This window comes from Bombina bombina, chromosome 4 (assembly GCF_027579735.1).
Source record: "Bombina bombina isolate aBomBom1 chromosome 4, aBomBom1.pri, whole genome shotgun sequence".
In the NCBI taxonomy this organism is placed as follows: Eukaryota; Metazoa; Chordata; class Amphibia; order Anura; family Bombinatoridae; genus Bombina; species Bombina bombina.
The window spans coordinates 1,080,369,899-1,080,388,738 of NC_069502.1; positions in this window are offsets into that span (position 1 = coordinate 1,080,369,899).

Consider the following 18,840-nt stretch of genomic DNA (forward strand, 5'->3'; position numbering starts at 1 on the left):
ATATTCTCCTGACCTTATCCGAGCCAGTCTCCTCAATAGAAGAATTGTTGAAAGAATTTAAGATATTTGGGCTTATGTCTAATTTTTTAGTGAATATAAACAAATCAGAAATATTAAATATAAAGATAGACAAGAAGATACAAGAATTTATAACTCCGACTTTTCCTTTTAAAGAGGTTGAAGCTCTAAAATACCTAGGTGTATATTTAACTAAAACAGTGGCCAAAATATTCGACCTTAATTATCTATACCTTAAAAAAGTTATCACAAATGATCTTCTATCATGGTTTCCTAAAAGGATATCTTGGTTGGGAAGAATTAATATCATCCAGATGAATATTTTACCAATATTTCTGTATCTTCTTCAAGCCCTTCCAATACCTGTCCCAATAAAATATATAGAAGACCTTCAAAGAATAATTAATAACTATGTATGGAGTAACCTTCACCCAAGGATAGGTAAAGAGATCATGTATAGGAAAAGACAAATGGGAGGGTTGGGACTCCCTAATTTAGCTAAATATAGACAAGCCTCAATGATTCAAAGAGTAATAGACTGGCATCTAAAGAAGGATGCAAAAAATTGGGTAAAATTAGAAGGTAAACTTATATCAAGAAAGGCGATTAGCAACCAATGCTGGATAAACCCAAAAGATAGATCTATTAAAATAAAGAGTTATAGTATCTTGAAAGAAACTTTTAGTAGCTGGGATAAGATTATTAGAAAAAAAGGGGATATATCAACAATCCCTTCCCCATTATTAGCGTTAGTGGAGAATAACAATTTCTTGGAGGGACAGTTTAAAGGCGATAAAACGGATAATAATTATAGGATAATAGATTTAATAGACAGGGGAAAATTATGGTCCAAGGAAGAACTTCAGAAGAAAGGATTTAATGGAGCAATAGACTGGTTCTCATATTCTCAGTTGTATCACTATATAACAACAATTAAGGAGAAGGATAAGATACTTAGACCATTAACAAAACTTGAGAATTTCTGCAATTCTAGAGTGAATATAAAACATACCCTATCTATATCATATGGACTATTGCAGAAAAGTGGAGAGGCCCTCCCCAGCTACATTAAGAACTGGCAACTTGAATTAGAGCAGGAGATAGAACCTAAAGTGTGGTTAAATATATTTTATTATACAGCAAAATCTTCCATTTCGGCAAGAATGATTGAACAAAATGTAAAAAATTTAACAAGGTGGTATCTTACTCCTAATAGAATAAAAAAAATCTACCCACATACTCAAGACAGTTGCTGGAGAAGATGTGGGAATAAAGGAACCTTTTCCCACATTATGTGGTTCTGCCCACAAATTAAGACTTTCTGGGCTCAAATACTGCAGGTGATAGATAAGAAAGATGATCAGCATAAATTGAATAATTTTCTTACGGCTATATTAAATAATTTAGATTTTAAACAAGATAAACCAAGAGCATATCTATATCAAATTATGCTCAATAGCGCTAAGATTCTTATTCTAATCAAATGGAAGACCCCGATAGCCCCCACAAAAGAGGAATGGATTAAAAAAAGTGATGAAAATTTGTTGAACGAAGAGTATTATTATTTGAAGAATAATAGGTATGATATTCCCCGGGAAGCAAAGGGTATATGGGAAAAGATATTACATGATTCTCCATCTTCCCTTAGTGTACCCTAAATAAGGGTAAAATTAGTAGGTAGATTTGCCAAATAAGTGTAAGTAGACTATGACAAGGGGAGCAGGTGGTTCTGGACCCCCACAAGAGACCTGATAGCCCACACAAAGATTAAGGAAGATATTTTTATTTTGTTTGTATTGTTTGTGAGAGTATGTCTTATTTCTATATGTAATTTTGTAAAAAAAAAAAACATTAAAAAAAAAAGCAAAAATGGAAAGGTTAGTTACCGCATTTGGCCAAATGGGACAAGCCCAGGTACCACATCAAGGTCCTTTCCAATACCTGGGACCCTAAAACAGCCACACAATGCAAGCTCTCAAATCCAAACAAACTGGGAACAAGGGAAGGGTGCACAGGCTTATGTAATCACCCTAGACATATACAAAACAAGGAAGGGGACTGCACTCTCATACCGGACCGGGTACACATCCCATGACCCTGCAACATGCTCAGCCCTGGGTGCTAATGGGCACTCACAGGAAGCTGTGCTGTCCCCAGAGTCACAGGCAGTTAACCCCAGACAGGTCTGGGTGCAAGAACCATAGGGAAAATTACAAAACAAATTAATACAACACACAGAGAAAGTCCAGCACTCACTTACAAGCTCTCAGCTAAGATTTAAAAGCAAAAATTTAAAGGTTAGTTACCGCAGGGCTGAGCATGTTGCAGGGTTATGGGATGTGTACCCGGTCCGGTATGAGAGTGCAGTCCCCTTCCGTGTTTTGTATATGTCTAGGGTGATTACATAAGCCTGTGCACCCTTCTCTTGTTCCCAGTTTGTTTGGATTTGAGAGCTTGCATTGTTTGGCTGTTTTAGGGTCCCAGGTATTGGAAAGGACCTTGATGTGGTACCTGGGCTTGTCCCAGTTGGCCAAATGTGGTAACTAACCTTTCCATTTTTGCTTTTAAATCTTAGCTGAGAGCTTGTAAGTGAGTGCTGGACTTTCTCTGTGTGTTGTATTAATTTGTTTTGTAATTTTCCCTATGGTTTTTGCACCCAGACCTGTCTGGGGTTAACTGCCTGTGACTCTGGGGACAGCACACCATGAGCACCCAGGACTGAACATGTTGCAGGGTCATGGGATGTGTACATGGTCCAGTATGAGAGTGCAGTCCCCTTCCGTGTTTTGTATATATATATATATATATATATATATATATATATATATATATATATATATATATATACTCCAAAGAAATAACTTGCACCCGGTTTCTTCAATAAGGATGTTACCACTTTCTTCACATATTGTGGTACACTTCACACCCAAAAACATCCAACGTTTCGGTCCTCCACCTGGGACCTTTATCAAGGATCATCCTTAATAAAGGTCCCCGTTGGAGGACTGAAACGTTGGATGTTTTTGGGTGTGAAGTGTAGCACAATATGTGAATAAAGTTATAACATCCTTATTGAAAAAAAACGGGTGCAAGTTATTTCTTTGGAGTGTGTTTGGAGACTCTGCATCGTCCACTGTTACCTTACAGGGAGTGCTAAGGTTGTGTAGTATGTATGTATATATATATATATGTATATATATGTATATGTATATATATATATATATATATATATATACAGTACACACATACATATACAGCTCTATGTTAAAGCCTTTTGCCCTTTTAACACCTGCGACTTCATATCTTTGAGCCCTTACAAAATTTTTGTGTTATATTTTTTCAATAATTTGTATTAGATGGTGTTATTGTGAGTATAACTATACTTTTATGTATTTTTTATGTATTTTGTAACCTTTTTTTGTGTCACAAAATAGTGCATCCTCAGAGCTCTGGTTAATTATCACGAGGAGCGTTAACTGCAATTGCACTCAAGCGATCGCATTTACTTTCAACTTGCAATACAATTAAAAAACCTGATGTGCGCAAACACGATAAATGTATTTTCTCTGAATCTGGCCCTTTATCTTTCCTGAGGGAGTGGGAGGGATTTAAAGCTCTAGTGTGTTGGGGTGTCTTTTGCTTCCCCCTAGTGGCCATGAGGGTAATATTCCGACAAGTGATGACCCGTGGACTATAATTTCTTTCATGATGGTAAATTTATCAGCTCCTTGTGCTTGTAATCTAGGCCTAAATAATTTATCTAGAAAATTCATATAGACTTTGATTGTTAGTTTAATCCAGTCAATATCCTTTTACTAGAAATGCTGAACTTGTAAACTGTGTTTACTGCCAAAATCTGGGCTTCATATTTGTGCTAATAATATAACGTTGTGAATAAGACACTCATATTGATCAGAGGTCATTGGAACTTTTTAGACTATTACTGTGGGATTTACATTCATAGGCATGGTAGGCTAAATAAGGCAGTAGGATATGTCCTAAATTCTCTTCAGGCATCTATTTGTTTTTCTACTGTATATTTAAATTTTAACTGAAAGTACTTGTGGTCATATTTTCTTTTCATATTCCAGCATAGTTATAGTATTGCCTACATACATTTTACTTATACGTTAATGTTTTATTTACATAAGAACACCCAGGTCAATTAAGTTTTGTTTTCTTTTTATCTCACATAGCGGGTTTGACAGGATGGTCACACAGGACTGTTGTGAGTTTAGGGATATAAATATTAGTTAATTCAGTAAATTGTTATTGTTGAAGATACAGTCTTGTTTGCAATAATGATACAACAACATACAGGTGGGTGTGGGAAATCACACAGACTGTAAATTTAGGCATGCCATATAAACTTTAAGTAAACCCAACAAACATTCTCAATATTAAGGGTGTGTACAGTTCCAGGTAAAACACCCTTCTTATGCTTTGCTAATGTTTTTTTTATTGTTTTCCCCAATAGAACCCTCTTGCATGTGTGATAACACTAAATAAAATTGAGAAGGGTTAAATTGAATGTACTCTATATAATAATGTGCTTTGCAACTTGCATTACTAGTAATTTCTATTACACAATTTCTCTTGAAGAGAGGAACAATGCATATCCCTAGATACAGAGCAGAGCAACATATTCATAGCCATTTATAACCAGACAGTAAAGTTTAATGTAGCAAATTATATTCTTGGTGTGAGAAAATGGTTCTATTAACATACAACTTTATTGAAGAGCATTCTTTAGAACACTGCTGTTAATTAACATATCTAATTGCCAAAAAAATGCACTTTCTATTTATGTTGCAGGGTGTGACCCCATTACAGTTGTTAACATTAATATACAGTCATTACTCAAAATGTAGTATGAAGACTTAAAAGCACTTTTTTATTTTGTTCAGTGGAACTTTTTGCATACTAACATACCATAATTTTCTGGGTTTGTACTTTATATATAACAGTAAAAAAATGTCACCCACTTTTGAAATCTGACCCAGACAGGAAGAGGAAATGAGACCCATTCAGGTGGGACGGGAGTAAATATTTGATATTCTGCAATGGTTCAACTCTAAAGGTCCTTTTATGGACCTGGTTGAACCAGGGGCGGGTCCAAAGCCCAATATCGGGAGGTGCAATGTGTAAGATTATCTTATTGCAACTCAACCAATAGAAAAATTACAAATGTTACAAAACCATAGCAGATCTTAGATCAAAACTATATATAAATATATATATATATATATATATATATATATATATATATATACACACACATACAGTATCTCACAAAAGTGAGTACACCCATCACATTTTTGTATATATTTTATTATATCTTGTAATGTGACAACACTGAAGAAATGACACTTTGCTACAATGTAAAGTAGTGAGTGTACAGCCTGTATAACAGTGTAAATTTACTGTCCCCTCAAAATAACTCAACACACAGCCATTAATGTCTAAACCGTTGGCAACAAAAGTGAGTACACCCCTAAGTGGAATTGTCCAAATTGGGCCCAATTAGCCATTTTCTCTCCCCAGTGTCATGTGACTCATTAGTATTACAAGGTCTCAGGTGTGAATGGGAAGCAGGTGTGTTAAATTTGGTGTTATCACTCTCACGCTCTCTCATACTGTTCACTGGAAGTTCAATATGGCACCACATGGCAAAGAACTCTCTGAGGATCTAAAAAAATGAATTGATGCTCTACATAAAGATGGCCTAGGCTATAAGAAGATTGCCAAGACCCTGAAACTGAGCTGCAGCACGGTGGACAAGACCATACAGTGGTTTTCACAGGACAGATTCCACTCAGAACAGACCTCTCCATGGTCGACCAAAGAGGTTGAGTGTACATGCTCAGCGTCATATCCAGAGGTTGTCTTTGAGAAATAGATGTTCTGCCAGCATTGCTGCAGATATTGAAGAGGTGGGGGGTCAGCCTGTCAGTGCTCAGACCATACGCTGCACACTGCATCAAATTGCTCTGCATGGCTGTCGTCCCAGAAGGAAAGAGTAAAGAAGGTTGGCGCTTACCACCTCTAGGGATCCGTGCTTTCGGGCTGCGTTTGCTTCAGCGTAGGCACACGTCTTCAGTCCGGTAGTGCTTCCTGGAGCCCTGATCCTCACGCCTCCGCTTCCGGCGTATCCTAAGACCAAATGTAGAAAAAGTAGATCCGGGCTAACAGGGACAAGCTCCTCAAAAATAAACAAATCCTCTAGATCCACTTCAGAGACGAAAGAAAGTAAGAACCGGTCAATATGTAAAAAAGCAGGATCTTTATTGGGTACTTTTAAAAACAAAGATAGAGACAAAGCTCCATTACTTCAAGGTAAAGGCTACAGCTTGACAGACTGCAGACATGTTTCGCGTGTGGTTACACGCTTGTTCACTGCTGTCTGAAAGCTGCATATTCAGCCTCTATTTAAAGGGGCTGTAATGAAGTAATGGAGCTTTGTCTCTATCTTTGTTTTTAAAAGTACCCAATAAAGATCCTGCTTTTTTACATATTGATCGGTTCTTACTTTCTTTCGTCTCTGAAGTGGATCTATAGGATTTGTTTATTTTTGAGGAGTTTGTTCCTGTTAGCCCGGATCTACTTTTTCTACATTTCGTCCCAGAAGGAAGCCTGCAAACAGTTTGCTGAAGACAAGCAAACTAAGGACATGGATTACTGGAACCATGTCATGTGGTCCAATTAGACCAAGATAAACTTATTTGGTTCAGATGGTGTTAAGTGTGTGTGGCTGCAACCAGGTGAGGAGTACAAAGACAAGTGTGTTCTGCCTACAGTCAAGCATGGTGGTGGGAGTGTCATGGTCTGGGCCTGCATGAGTGCTGCCGGCACTGGGGAGCTACAGTTTATTGAGGGAACCATGAATGCCAACATGTACTGTGACATACTGAAGTATAGCATGATCCCCTCCCTTTGGAGACTGGGCCGCAGGGCAGTATTCCAACATGATAACGACCCCAAATACACCTTCAAGATGACCACTGCCTTTCTAAAGCAGCTGAGGGTAAAGGTGATGGACTAGCCAATCATGTCTCCAGACCTAAACCCTATTGGGCATTTGTGGGGCATCCTCAAACAGAAGGTGGGGGAGCGCAAGGTCTCTAACATCCACCAGTTATGTGATGTTGTCATGGAGGAGTGGAAGAGGACTCCAGTGGCAACCTGTGAAGCTCTGGTGAACTCCTTGCCCAAGAGGGTTAAGGCAGTGCTGAAAAATAATGGTGGCCACACAAAATATTGACACCCTTAGGGGTGTACTCACTTTTGTTGCCAATGGTTTTGACATTAATGGCTGTTTGTTGAGTTATTTTGAGGGGACAGCAAATTTACACGGTTATACAGGCTGTACACTCACTACTTTACATTGTAGCAAAGTGTCATTTCTTCAGTGTTGTCAAATGAAAAAATATAATAAAATATTTACAAAAATGTGAGGGGTGTACTCACTTTTGTGAGCTACTGTATATATTTATATATATATATATAGTATCCCACAAAAGTGAGTACACCCCTCACATTTTTGTCAATATTTTATTATATCTTTTCATGTGACAACACTGAAGAAATGACACTTTGCTACAATGTAAAGTAGTGAGTGTACAGCCTGTATAACAGTGTAAATGTGCCCCCTCAAAATAACTCAACACACAGCCATTAATGTCTACACCGTTGGCAACAATAGTGAGTACACCCCTAAGCGAAAATGTCCAAATTGGGCCCAAAGTGTTAATATTTTGTGTGGCCACCATTATTTTCCAGTACTGCCTTAACCCTCTTGGGCATGCAGTTCACCAGAGCATCACAGGTTGCCACTGAAGTCCTCTTCCACTCCTCCATGACGATATAACCTTGAGTTCTTGAACTCACCCTCTTTCTCTAGAGCCCACAAGAAAAGTAGATTCTCAAAATCTAAATTGTATAAGGTCTTAATGATACAGAGTAAAGAAGCACTTCATGTAGACTTACTAGACTGATGGAGTTTGACTATAGCTGGGCAAGTAACACTAGAACAAATAAGGGATAGCTTAGTATGATTCAGAAGAAGTACACTCTCCTCTGCCTTGCGGGAATTGCATGTCAGTTTCCTCCATAGAGATTATCGCATTCTTCTAAATAAAAATATTATTGAATAAATAAATGTGCAATTCTGGGGCAGATTATATTATTGGTACTCAAGGCTCTTCCACATTATAGGGATACTAAACGCATTTTTTTCTTCCATGATTCAGATAGAGCATGCAATTTTAAGCTACTTTCTAATTTACTCCTATTATCAATTTTTCTTCGTTCTCTTGGTATTATTATTTGTAAAGCAGGAATGTAAAGCTTAGGAGCAGGCCCATTTTTGGTTCAGAACCTGAGTAGTGATCCATTGATTTATATTGGGGAAAACATGCACGCGCGCGCAAAAACTTGTTAGTTTTTTCACACTATTTGGGTTACCGCTTGGGCAAAATAAGTTTTTTTTTTTTAACTTGTCATACAAACGCAACCTGACTAGCGCAAAAAGCTTAACTGAAGTGGAGTTTTCTCGCTCGCAAAAAAATATATACCGCGCCATTGTAATCTAGCCCATCATTTTTAGCTTTTGTTCCTTTCGCTTATATAGGAAACTGAGATATTGATTGAAGTGGTATAAAGAGGCAAGTGATATAAGCCTAGGTCAGTTATCTCTCTTACATGATTTTTGTATCTTTTTACAACTCTTCTCTCAATAATTTAAATCTATGGCTTAGTTGGTTCAGTCTATTAGGAAGTAGTGATGTCGCGAATAGTTCGCCGGTGAATAGTTCCCGGTGAACATAGCATGTTCGCATTCGCCCCAGCGGGCGAACATATGCGATGTTCGTTCCGCCCCCTATTCATCATCATTGAGTAAACTTTGACCCTGTACCTCACAGTCAGCAGGCACATTCCAGCCAATCAGCAGCAGACCCTCCCTCCCAGACCCTCCCACCTCCTGGACAGCATCCATTTTAGATTAATTCGGAAGCTGCATTCTTAGTGAGAGGAGGGACAGTGTAGCTGCTGCTGATTTAATAGGGAAATCGATAGCTAGGCTAGTGTATTCAGTGTCCACTACAGTCCTGAAGGACTCATCTGATCTCTGCTGTAAGGACAGCACTCCAAAAAGCCCTTTTTAGGGCTAGAACATCAGTCTGCTTTTTTTTTTCTCCTGTGTAATCTAATTGCAGTTGCCTGCCTGCCAGCGTGTGTGTCAGGCTCACAGCGTATACTGTGCCCACTTGCCCAGTGCCACCACTCATATCTGGTGTAACAGCAGTGTACATTTTTAAAAAAACAAAAAACTTTTTTGACTGTTAAATAATAGCAGACAGCTGCCAGTACCCAAGATGGCCACCAATAAGGCAGATGGGGAGGGTTAGAGAGCTGTTTTGGGGGGGATCAGGGAGGTTGGGGGCTAAGGGGGGATACTACACCACAGCATATGTAAATATGCTAAAAATAAAAATTAAAAAAAAATTAAAAACCTTTTATTTTAGTACTGGCAGACTTTCTGCCAGTACTTAAGATGGCGGGGACAATTGTGGGATGGGGGAGGGAAGTGAGCTGTTTGGGAGGGATCAGGGGGTCTGATGTGTCAGGTGGGAGGCTGATCTCTACACTAAAGCTAAAAGTAACCCTGCAAGCTCCCTACAAACTACCTAATTAACCCCTTCACTGCTAGCCATAATACACGTGTGATGCGCAGCAGCCTTTAGTGGCCTTCTAATTACCAGAAAGCAACACCAAAGTCATATATGTCTGCTATTTCTGAACAAAGGGGATCCCAGAGAAGCATTTACAACCATTTGTGCCATAATTGCACAAGCTGTTTATAAATAATTTCAGTGAGAAACCTAAAATTGCGAAAAAAGTTTTGTTTTTTTTAAATTTGATCGCATTTGGCGGTGAAATGGTGGCATTAAATATACCAAAATGGGCCTAGATCAATACTTTGGGTTGTCTACTACACTGCACTTAAGCTAAAATTAACTCTACAAGCTCCCTACATGCTCCCTAATTAACCCCTTCACTGCTGGGCATTAAACACGTGTGGTGCGCAGTGGCATTTAGAAGCCTTCTAATTACCAAAAAGCAACGCCAAAGCCATATAAGTCTGCTATTTTTGAACAAAGGGGATCCCAGAGAAACATTTACAACCATTTATGCCATAATTGCATAAATTGTTTGTAAATAATTTCTGTGAGAAACCTAAAGTTTGTGAAAAAGTGAACAATTTTTTATTGCGAAAAAAGTTTTTTTTTTTAAATTTGATCGCATTTGGCGGTGAAATGGTGGCTTGAAATATACCAAAATGGGCCTAGATCAATACTTTGGGATGTCTTCTAAAAAAAAAATGTATACATGTCAAGGGATATTCAGGTATTCCTGATAGATATCAGGGTTCCAATGTAACTAGCGCTCATTTTGAAAAAAAGTGGTTTTGAAATAGCAAAGTGCTTCTTGTATTTATTTCCCTATAACTTGCATAAAAAGCAAAGAACATGTAAACATTGGGTATTTCTAAACTCAGGACAAAATTTTGAAACTATTTAGCATGGTTGTTTTTTGGTGGTTGCAGATGTGTAACAGATTTTGTGGGTCAAAGTTAGAAAAAGTGTGTTTTTTTCCATTTTTTCCTCATATTTTATCATTTTAGGTGATTTATGCCCTTTATGGATTAAAACCAGAGTCTGCATCAACTATGTAATTTTCCATGGGAGTTTTGCCATGGATCCCCCTCCGGCATGCCACAGTCCAGGTGTTAGTCCCCTTGAAACAACTTTTCCATCACTATTGTGGCCAGAAAGAGTCCCTGTGGGTTTTAAAATTCGCCTGCCTATTGAAGTCTATGGAAATTCGCCCGGTTCGCCCGTTCGTGAACTTTTGCGGAAGTTCACGTTCGCCGTTCGCGAACCCAAATTTTTATGTTCGCGACATCACTATTAGGAAGTTATAAACTTGAAATATATTGATTTTACCTGGAAATTGATACATAAATATATGTTAGATCTTCAAATATTTACTTTACCAGGGCACGGACCAACATGAAAGCCTTGTTTCCTCATGTTTCCAAAACTGCTTCCAACAAAAAGAAAACTGAAGTTAAAGGGATATAAAACCCAAAATGTTTCTTTCATAAGTCAGATACAGCATGCAATTTTAAACAACTTTCCAACATACTTCTATTATCATATATTCTTTGTTTTTTTCTGTATCTTTTATTGAAAAGAAGGAAGATATGATCAGGAGAGTGCACACATCTGCAGCACTTTTGCAAGAATGTTATACATTAGCAAGAGCACTAAATGGCAACACTATTTTCTGTCATGTAGAGCTCCAGACATATGAACACTACCTATCTAGATATCTCTTCAACAAAGAATAACATGCGAACAAAACAAATTTGATAATAGAAGTAAAATGGAAACATCTTAAATATTTTCCCAATGATCTTTACTTGTATTTTGTCATTTGAAGCAGCTGCTTTTGTACGTTGACACTGATGCTGAAAATTTCAATACTGCAGTATTGGATATAAGAAATGTTTTATATAAATGAGAGATAGCAGCAAGAATCAACATCCCAGTGGGGGATAGGAGAGAGCCCAGGCCATTTGAAATAGTTCCAGCAACTGATTTGAATATAATTAAATTTTATCAGCCAGGGCCGGATGGGCCTACTGGGACACTGGGAGATTTCATGGTGGGCTGCAAGCAGCTGGGGCCAGGCTGCTATACACACTGGGCTGCTGCTTAGTATTACCTTTTCACATCTGCCCTTTATATTATCTTCTGCAGGGCTAGGGGGTCTGATCTGAGGTGGGTGCCAGTGCATTTGTTTTATACCATTGTTTTCAGTTTTTAACCATGCTTATGTGCGGAACCATACATATATTTTATATGAGGACACAAATTGCAGGTTCTGCTCAGTTAGTGTAAAGTAAAAAATATAAGTTTTATTAATTCCAATATAAAAATTTAGTGTTCCCAGGCAAAGGGCATACACAGGAAGGACTGTCTTACGCATTTCATGCACCCTAGTGGCGCTTAATCATAGACTGGAGGAACAGGAAAGGGGCACCCAATTTATGCAAAAGGCAACAGTTGGTTAACCCCTTGTTGCTCATAAGAAAAACAAAATTTATGCTTACCTGATAAATTTATTTCTCTTGTGGTGTATCCAGTCCACGGATCATCCATTACTTGTGGGATATTCTCCTTCCCAACAGGAAGCTGCAAGAGGATCACCCACAGCAGAGCTGTCTATATAGCTCCTCCTCTAACTGCCACTCCCAGTCATTCGACCGAAGACAAACAAGAGAAAGGAGAAACCATAGGGTGCAGTGGTGACTGTAGTTTAAAAATAAAACACACCTGTCTTAAAATGACAGGGCGGGCCGAAGAGAAATAAATTTATCAGGTAAGCATAAATTTATTTTTCTCTTGTAAGGTGTATCCAGTCCATGGATCATCCATTACTTGTGGGATACCAATAACAAAGCTATAAGACACGGATGAAGAGAGGGACAAGGCAGGTGCTTAAACGGAAGGCACCACTGCCTGAAAAACCTTTCTCCCAAAAATAGCCTCCGAAGAAGCAAAAATATCAAATTTATAGAATTTTGAAAAAGTATGAAGCGAAGACCAAGTCGCCGCCTTACAAATCTGTTCAACAGAAGCCTCATTCTTAAAAGCCCATGTGGAAGCTAACACTCTAGTAGAATGAGCTGTAATCCTTTCAGGAGGCTGCTGGCCAGCAGTCTCATAAGCTAAGCGTATTATACTCCTTAGCCAAAAAGAAAGAGAAGTTGCCGAAGCCTTTTGGCCTCTCCTCTGTCCAGAGTAGACAACAAACAATGCAGATGTTTGACGAAAATCTTTAGTAGCTTGTAAATAAAACTTTAAAGCATGAACCACGTCAAGATTGTGTAAAAGACGTTCCTTCTTTGAAGAAGGATTAGGACACAGTGACGGTACAACAATCTCCTGATTGATATTTTTATTAGATACCACCTTAGGTAGAAAACCAGGTTTGGTACGTAACACTACCTTATCGGAATGAAAAATGAGATAAGGAGAATCACATTGTAAAGCAGATAAATCTGAAACTCTTCGAGCTGAGGAGATAGCTATTAAAAACAAAACTTTCCAAGATAAGAGCTTAATATCTATGGAATGCAAAGGTTCAAACGGAACCCCTTGAAGAACCTTAAAAACTAAATTTAAACTCCAAGGCGGAGCAACAGGTTTAAACACAGGCTTAATTCTGACTAAACCCTGACAAAACGCCTGCACGTCTGGAACCTCAGCCAGACCCTTAAAAACTAAATTTAAACTCCAAGGCAGAGCAACAGGTTTAAACACAGGCTTAATTCTGACTAAACCCTGACAAAACGCCTGCACGTCTGGAACCTCAGCCAGACGTTTGTGCAAAAGAATAGACAGAGCAGAAATCTGTCCCTTTAAGGAACTTGCTGACAAACCCTTCTCCAATCCATCTTGGAGAAAAGATAATATCCTAGGAATCCTGACCTTACTCCATGAGTAACCCTTGGATTCACACCAATGAAGATATTTACACCATATCTTATGATAGATTTTCCTGGTGACAGGCTTTCGCGCCTGTATTAAGGTATCAATGACCGACTCGGAGAAACCACGCTTTGATAAAATCAAGCGTTCAATCTCCAAGCAGTCAGCCGCAGAGAAATTAGATTTGGATGGTTGAAAGGACCCTGAAGTAGAAGGTCCTGCCTCAGAGGCAGAGTCCATGGTGGAACGGATGACATGTCCACCAGATCTGCATACCAAGTCCTGCGTGGCCATGCAGGTGCTATCAAAATCACTGATGCTCTCTCCTGCTTGACCTTGGCAATCAGACGAGGGAGCAGAGGAAACGGTGGAAACACATAAGCCAGGTTGAAGGACCAAGGAGCTGCTAGAGCATCTATCAGCGCTGCCTTGGGATCCCTGGAACTGGATCCGTAACAAGGAAGCTTGGCGTTCTGGCAAGACGCCATGAGATCCAGTTCTGGTTTGCCCCAATGTTGAATCAACTGTGCAAACACCTCCGGATGGAGCTCCCACTCCCCCGGATGAAAAGTCTGTCGACTTAGAAAATCCACCTCCCAGTTCTCTACTCCTGGGATATGGATAGCTGATAGGTGGCAAGAGAGAATCTCTGCCCAACGAATTATCTTTGAAACCTCCAACATCGCTAGGTAACTCCTTGTTCCCCCTTGATGGTTGATGTAAGCTACAGTTGTGATGTTGTCTGACTGAAATCTGATGAACCTCACTGCCGCTAGCTGAGGCCAAGCCAGAAGAGCATTGAATATCGCTCTTAGCTCTAGAATGTTTATTGGAAGGAGAGCCTCCTCCTGAGTCCATGACCCCTGAGCCTTCAGAGTTGCAGACTGCCCCCCAGCCCAGAAGGCTGGCATCTGTTGTTACTATTGTCCAATCTGGCCTGCGGAAGGTCATACCTTTGGACAGATGGACTCAAGATAGCCACCAGAGAAGAGAATCCCTGGTCTCTTGATCCAGATTTAGTAGAGGGGACAAATCTGTGTAATCCCCATTCCACTGACTGAGCATGCAGAGTTGCAGCGGTCTGAGATGTAGGCGGGCAAATGGCACTATGTCCATTGCCGCTACCATTAAGCCGATTACTTCCATACACTGAGCCACCAAAGGGCGAGAAGTAGAATAAAGAACACGGCAGGAATTTAGAAGTTTTGACAACCTGGCCTCTGTCAGGTAAATCCTCATTTCTACAGAATCTATCAGAGTTCCCAGGAAGGAAACTCTTGAGAGAGGGGATAGAGAACTCTTCTTTTCGTTCACTTTCCACCCATGAGACCTCAGGAATGCCAGAACAATGTCCGTATGGGACTTGGCAATTTGGAAATTCGACGCCTGTATCAGAATGTCATCTAAGTAAGGGGCTACTGCTATGCCCCGCGGCCTTAGGACCGCCAGAAGCGACCCCAGAACCTTCGTAAAGATTCTTGGTGCCGTAGCCAACCCAAAGGGAAGAGCCACAAACTGGTAATGCCTGTCTAGGAAGGTGAACCTGAGAAACCGATGATGATCTTTGTGTATCGGAATGTGAAGATAAGCATCCTTTAAGTCCACGGTAGTCATATATTGACCCTCCTGGATCATAGGTAGGATGGTTCGAATAGTCTCCATCTTGAAAGATGGGACCCTGAGAAATTTGTTTAGGATCTTGAGATCTAAGATTGGTCTGAAGGTTCCCTCTTTCTTGGGAACCACAAATAGATTTGAATAGAATCCTTTCCCCTGTTCCTCCTTTGGAACTGGGTGGATCACTCCCATAACTAGGAGGTCTTGAACACAATGTAAGAATGCCTCTCTCTTTATCTGGTCTGCAGATAATTGTGAAAGGTGAAATCTACCTTTTGGGGAAGAAGCTTTGAAGTCCAGAAGATATCCCTGGGACACAATTTCCAACGCCCAGGGATCCTGGACATCTCTTGCGCAAGCCTGGGCAAAGAGAGAAAGTCTGCCCCCTACTAGATCCGTTACCGGATCGGGGGCAAATCTTTCATGCTGTCTTAGAGGCAGCAGCAAGCTTCTTGGCCTGTTTACCTTTGTTCCAAGCCTGGTTAGGTCTCCAGACCGGCTTGGACTGGGCAAAATTTCCCTCTTGTTTTGTATTAGAGGAAGATGATGCCGCGCTCGTCTTAAAGTTTCGAAAGGCACGAAAATTTGTTTGTTTGGTCCTTAATTTGTTAGACCTATCCTGAGGAAGGGCATGACCTTTTCCTCCAGTAATATCAGAAATGATCTCCTTCAGTCCAGGCCCGAATAGGGTCTGCCCCTTGAAGGGAATATTGAGAAGCTTAGACTTTGAAGTAACGTCAGCTGACCAGGATTTAAGCCATAGTGCCCTACGCGCCTGAATAGCAAAACCTGAGTTCTTAGCCGTTAGTTTAGTTAAATGAACAACGGCGTCAGAAACAAATGAATTGGCTAGCTTAAGCACTTTAAGCATGTCAAGTATATCATCCAATGGAGTTTCTACCTGTAAGGCCTCTTCCAGAGACTCAAACCAGAAGGCCGCAGCAGCAGTAACTGGGGCAATGCATGCAAGAGGCTGGAGAATAAAACCTTGTTGAATAAACATTTTCTTAAGGTAACCCTCTAACTTTTTAACCATTGAATCTAGGAAAGCACAACTGTCCTCAACGGGGATAGTTGTACGCTTAGCTAGCGTAGAAACTGCTCCCTCCACCTTAGGGACCGTGTGGCACGGTCCCTAAGGGACCGTGCCATAAGTCCCGTGTAGCGGCATCTATTGGAAATATTTTCTTAAAAATAGGAGGGGGAGAGAGCGGTACACCAGGTCTATCCCATTCCTTAGTAATAATTTCTGAAAACCTTTTAGGTATTGGAAAAACATCAGTGTAAACAGGCACTGCATAGTATTTATCCAATCTACACAATTTCTCTGGCACTATAATGGTGTCACAGTCATCCAGAGTAGCTAAAACCTCCCTGAGCAACACACGGAGGTGTTCAAGCTTAAATTTAAATGTTGACATATCAGAATTAGGTTGAAGCATCTTCCCTGAGTCAGAAAAATCACCCACAGAAAGAAGATCTCCTGCCTCAGCTTCTGCATATTGTGAGGGGATATCAGACATAGCTACTAAAGCGTCAGAGTGCTCTGTATTTTTTCTAGCCCCAGAGCTGTCTCGCTTTCCTTGTAACCCTGGTAGTTTGGACAATACCGCTGTAAGGGTATGATCCATAACTGCCGCCATGTCTTGTAAAGTAAATGCCATGGGCGCGCTAGATGTACTTGGCGCCTCTTGAGCGGGAGTCCCTTGAGCGGGAGTCAAAGGTTCTGACACGTGGGGCGAGTTAGTCGGCATAACTTCCCCCTAGTCAGTTTCCTCTGGTGATAAATCTTTTAAAGACAGAATATGATCTTTATAACTTAAAGTAAAATCAGTACATTTGGTTCACATTCTAAGAGGGGGTTCCACAATGGCTTCTAAACATAATGAACAAGGAGTTTCCTCTATGTCAGACATGTTTAAACAGACTAGCAATGAGACCAGCAAGCTTGGAAAACACTTTCGCCTAGATTTAGAGTTCTGCGGCCAAAGGGGTGCGTTAGCTACGCTGGCTTTTTTCTGGCCGCACCTTTTAAATACCGCTGGTATTTAGAGTTCACAGAATGGCTGCGTTAGGTTCCAAAAAAGGAGCGTATAGCATATTTACCGCAACTTCAACTCTCGATACCAGCGGTGCTTACGGACGCGTCCAGCTTCAAAAACGTGCTTGTGCACGATTCCCCCATAGAAAACAATGGGGCTGTTTGAGCTGAAAAAAAACCTAGCACCTGCAAAAAAGCCGCGTTCAGCTCCTAACGCAGCCCCATTGTTTGCTATGGGGAAACACTTCCTACGTCTGCACCTAACACTCTAACATGTACCCCGAGTCTAAACACCCCTAACCTTACACTTATTAACCCCTATTCTGCCGCCCCCGCTATCGCTGACCCCTGCATATTTTTTTAACCCCTAATCTGCCGCTCCGTAAACCGCCGCTACTTACATTATCCCTATGTACCCCTAATCTGCTGCCCCTAACACCGCCGACCCCTATATTATATTTATTAACCCCTAATCTGCCCCCCACAATGTCGCCTCCACCTGCCTACACTTATTAACCCCTAATCTGCCGAGCGGACCGCACCGCTATTATAATAAAGTTATTAACCCCTAATCCGCCTCACTCCCGCCTCAATAACCCTATAATAAATAGTATTAACCCCTAATCTGCCCTCCCTAACATCGCCGACACCTAACTTCAAACATTAACCCCTAATCTGCCGACTGGAGCTCACCGCTATTCTAATAAATGTATCAACCCCTAAAGCTAAGTCTAACCCTAACACTAACACCCCCCTAAGTTAAATATAATTTAAATCTAACAAAATAAATTAACTCTTATTAAATAAATTATTCCTATTTAAAGCTAAATACTTACCTGTAAAATAAATCCTAATATAGCTACAATATAAATTATAATTCTATTATAGCTATTTTAGGATTTATATTTATTTTACAGGTAACTTTGTATTTATTTTAACTAGGTACAATAGCTATTAAATAGTTAAGAACTATTTAATAGCTAAAATAGTTAAAATAATTACAAATTTACCTGTAAAATAAATCCTAACCTAAGTTACAATTAAACCTAACACTACACTATCAATAAATAAATTAAATAAAATACCTACAATTACCTACAATTAAACCTAACACTACACTATCAATAAATGAATTAAATACAATACCTACAAATAACTACAATTAAATAAACTAACTAAAGTACAAAAAGTAAAAAAGAACTAAGTTACAAAAAATAAAAAAATATTTACAAACATTAGAAAAATATTACAACAATTTTAAACTTATTACACCTACTCTAAGCCCCCTAATAAAATAACAAAGCCCCCCAAAATAAAAAAATGCCCTACCCTATTCTAAATTAAAAAAGTTCAAAGCTCTTTTACCTTACCAGACCTGAACAGGGCCCTTTGCGGGGCATGCCCCAAGAAATTCAGCTCTTTTTCCTGTAAAAAAACACATACAATACCCCCCCCCAACATTACAACCCACCACCCACATACCCCTAATCTAACCCAAACCCCCCTTAAATAAACCTAACACTAAGCCCCTGAAGATCTTCCTACCTTATCTTCACCTCACCGGGTATCACCGATCGGTCCTGGCTCCAAAATCTTCATCCAACC